We start from the raw sequence: 10,718 nt of genomic DNA on the forward strand, positions 1-10,718 counted from the left end.
TAAATAAAGACTAAAATCCTATTTCACACCATAGCCTGCTGAATTTGCAAGGAAACTTTTCTTTCATTTTAATTTCAGCACAAATAAAAAATAAAAAGTGGCACTGATTGGCCCATAGAATTAGAGCTCAGAGCGCGCGCCGTTACAAGACCAGCTCAAGTAAGGGGCGGGTGGACGATAAATATCCACCTTCGTAACATGGATAAAGCCTGAGCTGGAATGTGAAGCTAACTGAAGCTGGCTAGCGTTATAAAACCCAGAGTAGATCTAGCTTGCATCGTAGTATACCCCTCTGCAGGGTGAGAGAATGCCACTATTTGTAAACCTTGATATTATTTGAACTGCTCCAGACACCTGGGGCCTGTTGCACAAAACTAGGATAAGGGATTAAGCCAGGATATCTTGGTGATCCTGGCTCAATTGATCCGTAATCCGGTTGCACTAAAGATGGATAGGGGGCAGGAGGATATGTTATGGTATAAATTACCATGGAGATTTATTCTGTGGAGCTAGCCTGCTCCAGACCAGGCTAAATTCCAGGATCTATTTAATCTCATCCCTAATGTCAGTCAGCAGTCACCACAAATGGAAACCAATAGTTATTTCACTGCTCACTATACATTGTTATCACATATAACTAGACCCACTGTTATTAAACGTTTGTGATCATTAATTTCAATGATTTTGGATAAAAAATGATTTTTAGATGATGTTGCTATCATTAGATAATTTACAGTTTCCCATAGACTATAAGGCTATATATAAAATGATAGAATATTAGGGCCACAGAGGGGAAAAAAAACACAAGTCATAATATTGTAACCAGTTGTTTTAAAGGACAGTTGTTAAAATGACAGATGTGGGGCATTTCGTGAAATTGTACTTCAGTATGGTTTCATAAACAAAGACATGCTGATGTGCCAGAATATTAAGTATCACATTGTCATAAGTATCAAAACTGTAAAAACAATATGTATCTTTTCTGCAGAAAGAACCAGCCTCATAAATGTATGACTTTATCCTTTTTCTTCAGTGTGGCCCTAGTACTCTGTCATATAAACAAATACACATTCCATATGAATATAAAAACACAATGTGTAACATTATGTTCCTTTATTGAATAAGGACAAAACAAAGCAGGTAAACCATCAGCTCCTTTCAAAACTGAAGTCACAGTGACTCTACAAGATGGAAAGCACAGAATCCAAGCATATTATACAAAATGATACATACACATTCAAAGGTCTGTATATAACACACCCTGCATGTCTGCACACTAAAATAAATGCAGGACAAATCCATACACATCAACTGAACAGACAAATGAATGGATGCAGTAGCCTCCCTGCAGCCTTGTATTACACACAGTATACCGCACAAACATCATAAGAGGCCAAATTCGTCAAAAAACTAACCCAAAAAACCCAAATTCCTCTGCCACCGCAGGACATATTTAACCAAAATTGAAAGCACACATACTAACTAAAATAATTCAACACATATTGGTCCCTCAGCAGCCGACCACTGTCGTCATCAGGAAGATTGCCGGATTGTCCCAGTCCATGGCTGGTGGCACTCTGGGGCCCTCTCCTTCCTCAGGCAGGCCACATTGTGGAGGACAGCACAAGCCACAGTAATATCACATGCCCTAACAGGGCTGACCCTTGGTAATTTGTGAAGGCAGTGAAAGCGTGCCTTCAGGAGGCCAAAGGTCATTTCAACTCTGGCCCTGGTCCTGGCATGGGCATGGTTGTAGGCCTGCTGTGCTTCCTGGGGGTCTGTGAAAGGTGTCAGGAGAAAAGGCTGGCAGCCATACCCCTGTCTCCCAGCAACACACCAGAGAATTCACCTGTCAACACAAAATCTCATCATTACTACCTCATAAACACAGTGATATTCTTGACACAGCCATGATGGTTATAAATAGGGGTTGTGTGGCTTACCTTGTGATAGGCACTGATAGATTTCAGAGGCCCGAAAGATTCTGGAGTCATGGACTGAGCCAGGCCATTTTGCCACAACATTGCTGATCACACAGTCAGCATTGCAGACCATCTGAAATCATAAGATGAGGAATATTACACCAATCAATGCACATCACTGGCAATGCAGAGTGTTCGTCAATGGACAATATCAAAAGTTATGTTCACCTGAACATTAATGCTGTGAAAGGATTTCCTATTCACAAAATCGGCCTCATGGGCACCTGAGGGGCTTTTATCCTTATGTGTGTGCAGTCCACTGCACCAATGACATTGGGGAAACCTGTCACACAAAGTAATGAGTATCCTACTATGTGTTAACAGTTGTCCTGTAATTTGTAGATCCTCTTACCTGCAATCCTATAGAACTCCTCTTTGATGTCACAGAGTCTTCTGTGGCCAGGGAAGGAGATGAAGACATCTGCTAATGCTTTGATAGCCAGACACACTCCTTATTGTGCGGCAAATTGTGGCCTTGTTCAGCTGTTCTGCATCCCCCACTGAGTACAGGAAGGCTCCACTAGCAAAAAGCGCAAGGCCACACAAACCATTTGCTCCACACTCAGTGCATGGCTCCGTGCAGTGCGGTGCTTAATCCTGGGACCCAGTAGTCTGCATAGATACCTGATGCCATCTGCAGAAAACCTGTATCTTTCATATAGATGGTCATCAGGGAAGGCCAGTGGGTCCAACCGGTCCCTGAAGACCCTTTCTCGCCTGAAGGCTCTCCTCAGCACAAGTGCTTCTTCATCCACCACATCTCGCACGAATGGGCATGCCATTGTCAGAGCAGAAAGGAACACACAATTTTGGGCCTTCATATAGGCTAGTGGCCACACCTGGTGCTGGGGGTGGGCAAAAGAGGGCGATGCCTTATAACGATGACTTGGTTGTACTGATTGCTGGGAAAATAAAAAAAACCTTAGAAAGATGCCACCGTCCTGTGTGCTCACAATAAGAGCTCATATGTCATGGCTCACTGACTTTACGAGAATATACCTAATTTTATTTTGAGCTGTGTCATCTTCTTGGAGCTGGGGGAGGAAAGAAAATAATGATTAATACATTTGTGTTACAGTTAGCATACAGTGTACATTGAAGGCATATCTCACCTCCCTCTCAAGTTTTTTTATTTCAAGGTCCAGTTTCCTAATTGTCCTCTTTTTTATTTCGGACTCCAGTGCAAGATTTTCCATCTTTTTCTTCTTGTCTATGTCTGCCAGTTCTATTTGGCGCCGGAGGTGGTTGCCATACAACTTTCTGATAGCTTGTGAGCTCTGTGAACACAATACAATTAGCGCAGCTGGAATTTGGCAGGATGTGGTGTCCTTTTATTAATACGCACTATGTTGCCAGGCTGGTTTTCCCACTGTATAGCATCTGGGTCCTGTAAAAGAAATTAGATTTTTTGATTTTGATGAGGACTCCTCACCATTGTAGAGTAAATAGTACTTTCACAGTCTTAACATGATACCTCATGCCTTCTGGAATCCAGAGAGATGGTCTCCTCCTCATCATCGTCTCCATCATGTGCTGTTGCTGCTGCACTGGGGCCTTCACCCTATCACATTTAATCGGATTCATATTGAAGCTAGTAGACAAGACATGCCAGGCCTACAGTATGCCTTTGATGGAGTACTCACTGGATCAGCATCGTCTGGTGCTTGTGCTGGTGGCTCTAACAGGAACACAGTGCTGCCAGGCACTGCAAGGCAATAGGTAAACCAAAGTCAGACAGTCCAAATTGATTCAATATGAATGTGGTTGTATCCCATGTAGAGATGGAAGGACATACCTTGAATGAAGCGGGTGGCATCTTGGGAGGAACCTATGCTCGTCTCTTTCCCCCCAGGGATCCCCTCTAAGACGGGCCTGCCTTTATTTAGCTCCAAGGCCATGTCCTCTGCTGGGGTAAGGTCAGCCTTTGGTGACCCACCACCCGTGCCTTGTCTGTGGGTATTCTTTTTCACTGCTAAAACAGTACAGACAATGTGTGAGCAGGCACCTTCTGGGTACAATATATGCTTGTGCTTTGTTAAATATTAGTCAGGGACCATACCATTCTGCAGAATGTTCTTGTATTTGATTTTGACCTGCTGCCATGTCCGTTTTGGCCCGTTCATGTTTAATCTACACACACATTTAATGGAGTCATACTGCAAAAAATTACTTGGTATTTTTGTCTTGTTTTCAGTAAAAATATCAAAAAATGTATCATAGCTTTATACAGTGTGATGGAGTTACTTTACACAATTTCACTCATATCTGCAGTGCATTTCAATTAAAAATTTAACCGTTTCATAATTACAGTACAACTGCATTTTTGGAGATGTGAATTAAATATTTGAATTGTAATTGTGATGTTTCAGCGGAGCGGTGAGTGTGTAATTGTGCACTACTTACGCATTCAGGCGGTCTGCAATACTTTGCCACGCTTTTTCTCTTTGCTTTATCACTGTGGCGGTGTTGCCTTTCTTCTTAATTATATCTTTTACCTCCTCGTATGCCTCCATGAGGATTTGTGCTTCCGACGGGGAAAAGTACGCGGCTCTAGTTGCCATGGTAAATCAGTTAATCTGTGATCTGTGGCAGGGTCTATTTGAGTGAGCCGTGAGCGCGCACCTATCCAGGATTGGTTTCACCTGGCTTAATGAATCCGTGTCTGCTCATCCTGGCTTGGTCTTTGTGCAACCAATTAAGCCTGGACGCACATGTTTTGGCTTCATTGAGCTCAGCTGAGTCATTTATCCCGGATGTCTTAATTCTACTTTTGTGCAACAGGCCCCTGGCTGCTACCTGAGTTGTATTTTTTACATGAGCCGATGTGTTGGTGGCTCGCAGACGCCACGTAAGAATATTTACAGAAAAGGTCCGACGTTAAAGATCGCCCGCTGGCCCGGGGCCAGTGAAAAGTAATGTCGGGCCAGTAAGCCAAGATAGTCACTGGGGCCAGTCCTCAATTTTCACAACTCTGTTCATGATCTCATGTTAAAATGTACATCTGCCTTGTGTACTCCTCCTGCTGCGTCTCTGTGTGTGTCACAAGATCAAGAGGCGTGTTTGGAGGTTTGTCATTATTTTGACCAATCATCTGCGTACGCAGATTTGGGTATTGTCACCATTATGCCGCCTTGTAGAGCACACATTCTTTTGAAATGGCTGCGAACCCCAGAGCCTACGAGAGTTCCTTCAGTCATGGAGTCAGCAATAAACATGGGTTGAAAATGACCCAGCAAGAGGACAGATGCACTGTGCGCTCTGTCACGCCATCCTAAGTCCTTGCACCATGTAGCCTGTGTCGTGTCTAAAAGACTAGCTGACGTCCCAATGGCTGGTCCAAACAACATATGCCTTCTGCGGATGAACCAAGGGGCAAATTCTAATTCTCAAGTAGAAAAACCGCATGCGTACCTTTTCATAAAACGGGAGAAATTGTGCAGCCAGAAGAATGGAGTGGACCTGGGATCCAAATACCAGATCGATGTCGCATGCCGAAGGTAAGACCAACATAACTTTAACTAGCTAGCGAGCTGGATTTGAAGTTACGTAATGCACTACAAATATTAACAAAACCTAAAGATAAACAATAGTGTTTGTTGTGTGTGTAATTTAAAGAGAGACAGAAGGAGAGGAAGACCATACCAGAGAAGAAGATTTGCGTCTCAAGTCCCACCACATAGCCTGGGTCTAAAGTAACAGTGGTAGGGGTTTTGAGTTTCTTTTAAAAGTGGTAGATGTGGTGTTTAACACCAACTTGTCCGCCACCACATCCAATGCCTCTCCATCATGGTTCAGCGCATTTGAAGAGTTTAAATGCTTCAAAAGGCATCAATCATCTCATGGGCATCCAAAGCTTACCCTCTGATAGATTACTGGTCTACTGATGCCACTCTCAGGGTACCATACTGTGTCTTTACTATGGTTAAATGAGATGACATGCTATTTTCAAATCGATTACCTAACGTTTAATTATTTGTATTAAATTAATCAGGCAATAACTAACTTGTAGTAAAACGCCAAATGGATCTACCTCCTGGTCCTCTTCCCCTGTCTTACCCACCAAGGGTAGAGACAGAGATGACCTCGCCTACTGAAATACCGGATTGGGCAAAGCCACCAGAAGACTATTCAAGCCAACCAACTATTGAACCTGACTGGTGTCAGGAAGAATCACCCTCTGCCTCAAGTGACACCTCTGAATGGGAACAGCTGATAGACTCATTGCTGATAGAGTAAGGGCACTGTCATAAACAGAGGCCCATATGCGCACTGTAAGAAAAGTGTTTCCTCATTGTTGCTAGAGTAATAGGCTCTGTCATAACCAGAGGCCCATATATGCACTGTAAGAAAAGTATTTCCTGTTGTAAGATATGTCATCACCCTCTCTGCTCTGAGGGAATGGGAGGAGCAGCGGATCGGGTGCAGAGAATCAAAAGGTATATAAAGAGACATTTGCCATTACTTTGGTGCTGACTTCTTGAATTCTGAATTCATTTAGACAACCATTTGACTTCGGGTAAATGCCACCTGACTCAAATTACTTAAAGATTCTAACTTGCTGGATACCAGGGTAAGAGTCAGTTTACCTATCGACCAGTTGACCCTGTGTGCAGCATACGTTTGGAACGAGTGTACCGTTGTGACAAAGTCTTAATTGACCAAGGAACACTGTAGCACCGGCCGGGTTGCTTGCCCCAGACACTGCGGTAGATCAACGGCAGAATTACCACCTGCTGAGAACGGTTGGAAAATTGTTCGAATCGACTCTGTCTCCGACTGACCCAGTGACACGTGTACTGTTGTAACACAGTGCCTTACCCTGGAATCGCGGTTTCAGGTTATTTGACAATACTATCCAACCTGAGAGGCAGGTTAGAGAACCCAGACTAACTTGAATCTCGAAATTGAGTTGAACCAACGATTCCTCATAGGAGAGATCGATACATAAACTAAATGCTCAGAACTCTGACCGATTGAAACACCACTCCTGATCTCGTGGGTCTCCCTGTCATCTTTTAAAGGTAATTAAGTTGAAGTATTATATTTTATTAGAGATAAGTGTTATCATTGTACCAGGCATTTTATAGAGCATTAAGGCATTTGCATGTTTTTGATTAACGCTGTGTGACCGAGTAACAAATGGTGTATTTTGAAGTGTGTTTGATTGTAAAAGGCAAAAAACAGAGTGTTTCCAAAAATAAACGGTAATCTTATTTTGTCTCGAGTAAAAGGTTCTCTCAAAGACAGTTAACGGCACGGGAGATAACAACTCTGACACTCCCCGCTACCGGGACACTGGAAACGGGGATCAATGCTCTATGACAGAATGAGTTACCATTAAAAGACAAGGAGGAAGGTGTGTCCAGTAGTGATTCATTTAATTGTCTTATCGATCTATCTAAGTTTTATTTTCCAAGCGATACATAGCCGACGGGCAGAGTAGTGAGACTAAGTTGACTAAAGGTCTTCACACTTTAAACTAGATACATCACAGAGAGGAAACACTCAACCACAGGGAAATCATATAGAGACTGGTAGGACTAGTGCTTAATAACAACTCAAGGACCAATTAGTGGTGAAGCAAGGAGTCTAGAGGATAAAGGTGGGGTTCACACATCCCAGCTAGAGCTAGACCGTTGAGAGTGACAAGGCAAAAGACCTCTCTACGTGGACAACGCTTCGATATAGAAAGAGAGGCAGGGCTACGCGAGCGGTCCTGGTTATACCGAGATAACCTGAAGTATCTATAGTGCCCTGTCCAATCCAGGGAACGGGACGCTAACCACCTCTAGCACCCCGCTGCCGGCCAAGGGGCGGGGCTGAAGGTTTCGTATCGCGACAAACTCATTAGGAATCCGGGGCAATTAGTTCATGTAGAGCGGCTATCTCCCGAATCCACTCTTAAAGATATTTTATATCAATAGCAGTCAATCATGAATTATACTTTAACTTCTATCAGTCTCATCTGAATGTCGCAAAATTCTTGCTTATCTGCACAAACCCTAGCATAAAATTATGAATCAGCAATGTACAAATTGGATTATTTATTTACTAACTAACTAACCACAGAAATACATAACAAACAAACAGTTGTTATTGGTTACTAACAATGATAGAAAAGTCCCTAGTGGGCTAAGCCGATATGACGGCTTGGTTGTCAAAAGAAAGGGGTCGGGACTGAGAAAGAGCGGGAAAGACAATGGATTCATTACACACAGTCTATAATTATATTAATTACATGTAGGCTGAGTCTGGTTTCAGTGCATTCAGAAAGTATTAAGGCTCCTTGACTTATTCCACATTGTTACATTACAGCCTTTTTCTAAAATTGATTAAATGTTTTTTTTTACCCTCATCAATCTACACTACACACAATACCCCATAATGACAAAGCAAAAACAGGTTTTTGGGAATGTTTGCAAATGTATTAAAATAAAATAAAAACTGATATCACATTTACATAAGTATTCAGACCCTTTACTCAGTACTGTTGAAGCACCTTTGGCAGTGATTAAAGCCTCGAGTTTTCTTGGGGATGACGCTACAAGCCTGGCACACCTGTATTTTGTGGAGTTTCTCCCATTCTATTCTGCAGATCCTCTTCAGCTCTGTCAGGTTGGATGGGGAATGGATGGAGCTATTTTCTTGACTTTTGTGTCTATGTTGGGAAATTACAAACTCTGTTATGCACATGCTGTTCATTCAAATCAAATCAAATTTTATTTGTCACATACACATGGTTAGCAGATGATAATGCGAGTGTAGCGAAATGCTTGTGCTTCTAGTTCCGACAATGCAGTAATAACCAACAAGATCTAACTAACAATTCCAAAACTGTCTTATACACAGTGTAAGGGGATAAAGAATATGTACATAAAGATATATGAATGAGTGATGGTACAGAGCAGCATAGGCAAGATACAGTAGATGGTATCGAGTACAGTATATACATATGAGATGAGTATGTAAACAAAGTGGCATAGTTAAAGTGGCTAGTGATACATGTGTTACATAAGGATGCAGTAGATGATATAGAGTACAGTATATACGTATGCATATGAGATGAATAATGTAGGGTATGTAAACATTATATTAGGTAGCATTGTTTAAAGTGGCTAGTGATATATTTTACATCATTTCCCATCAATTCCCATTATTAAAGTGGCTGGAGTTGAGTCAGTGTCAGTGTATTGGCAGCAGCCACTCAATGTTAGTGGTGGCTGTTTAACAGTCTGATGGCCTTGAGATAGAAGCTGTTTTTCAGTCTCTCGGTCCCAGCTTTGATGCACCTGTACTGATCTCGCCTTCTGGATGATAGTGGGGTGAACAGGCAGTGGCTCGGGTTGTTGTTGTCCTTGATGATCTTTATGGCCTTCCTGTAACATCGGGTGGTGTAGGTGTCCTGGAGGGCAGGTAGTTTGCCCCCGGTGATGCGTTGTGCAGATCTCACTACCCTCTGGAGAGCCTTACGGTTGTGTGCGGAGCAGTTGCCGTACCAGGCGGTGATACAGCCCGCCAGGATGCTCTCGATTGTGCATCTGTAGAAGTTTGTGAGTGCTTTTGGTGACAAGCCGAATTTCTTCAGCCTCCTGAGGAGTGGACCAATTCAGTTTGTCTGTGATGTGTATGCCGAGGAACTTAAAACTTGCTACCCTCTCCACTACTGTTCCATCGATGTGGATAGGGGGGTGTTCCCTCTGCTGTTTCCTGAAGTCCACAATCATCTCCTTAGTTTTGTTGACGTTGAGTGTGAGGTTATTTTCCTGACACCACACTCCGAGGGCCCTCACCTCCTCCCTGTAGGCCGTCTCGTCGTTGTTGGTAATCAAGCCTACCACTTGTGTGTCGTCCGCAAACTTTATGATTGAGTTGGAGGCGTGCGTGGCCACGCAGTCGTGGGTGAACAGGGAGTACAGGAGAGGGCTCAGAACGCACCCTTGTGGGGCCCCCGTGTTGAGGATCAGCGGGGAGGAGATGTTGTTGCCTACCCTCACCACCTGGGGGCGGCCCGTCAGGAAGTCCAGTACCCAGTTGCACAGGGCGGGGTTGAGACCCAGGGTCTCGAGCTTGATGACGAGCTTGGAGGGTACTATGGTGTTGAATGCCGAGCTGTAGTCGATGAACAGCATTCTCACATAGGTATTCCTCTTGTCCAGATGGGTTAGGGCAGTGTGCAGTGTGGTTGAGATTGCATCGTCTGTGGACCTATTTGGGCGGTAATGTTGATGAATCGATACAGGAGACCAAGTTGAAACACTGGACAAGGTGGATCAGGTATAGTAAAGACAGTTTATTTTATAGTGTAGAGATATCTGACATAGCGTGCACTGACTCTCATTCGTCCAGCTCAGAGGGAACCTTCAGACAAGAGCCCCGATACATTGTGTACAGTCATTTTATTCATGGGTATGACGTAGGTAGATTCTGGTAGTTGATTGGCAGTTCCCTCCAGACTGGTGTCGGCGTCCCATTGGCAGTTTGGAAGAGTTCTTTGTCTTTGGAGTCCATCCCCAGGGGTGGGGGTGCGTGTGTGCAATGTGTGTGCGTTCCTGTCTTGGCAAGTCTGTGTGTCCTCGCAATGAGTGTGTGTATGTGTGTGCGTTCCTGTCTTGGCAAGTCAAGGCTGTGTGTCCTCGCAATGAGTGGGTGTAATGTGTGTGCGCTCTTATCTGGGTGTCCTCGCAGTGAGTGTGTGTAATGTGTGTGTGCTTTTGCAGTCACGGGATGTTGTGGCCG

The 10,718-nt window shown here is 43.7% G+C and overlaps 2 long non-coding RNA genes across 2 annotated transcripts; one reads left to right on the forward strand and one right to left on the reverse strand.

The window, feature by feature from the left end:
- Positions 1 to 1,077: 1,077 nt before the first annotated feature.
- LOC135563068 (uncharacterized) lies at positions 1,078 to 2,514 on the reverse strand. The gene is made up of 3 exons (XR_010460263.1): positions 2,335 to 2,514; positions 1,944 to 2,055; positions 1,078 to 1,849 (listed from the first exon to the last, which is right to left on the reverse strand). It is a non-coding gene; the product is annotated as an uncharacterized LOC135563068 (long non-coding RNA).
- A 2,641-nt stretch (positions 2,515 to 5,155) lies between these two features.
- Positions 5,156 to 7,330, forward strand: LOC115101840 (uncharacterized). Its single transcript, XR_003859365.2, has 2 exons — positions 5,156 to 5,479; positions 5,598 to 7,330. It is a non-coding gene; the product is annotated as an uncharacterized LOC115101840 (long non-coding RNA).
- The last annotated feature ends 3,388 nt before the right edge of the window (positions 7,331 to 10,718 follow it).

Source organism: Oncorhynchus nerka, linkage group LG20 (genome assembly GCF_034236695.1).
Source record: "Oncorhynchus nerka isolate Pitt River linkage group LG20, Oner_Uvic_2.0, whole genome shotgun sequence".
Taxonomy (NCBI): Eukaryota; Metazoa; Chordata; class Actinopteri; order Salmoniformes; family Salmonidae; genus Oncorhynchus; species Oncorhynchus nerka.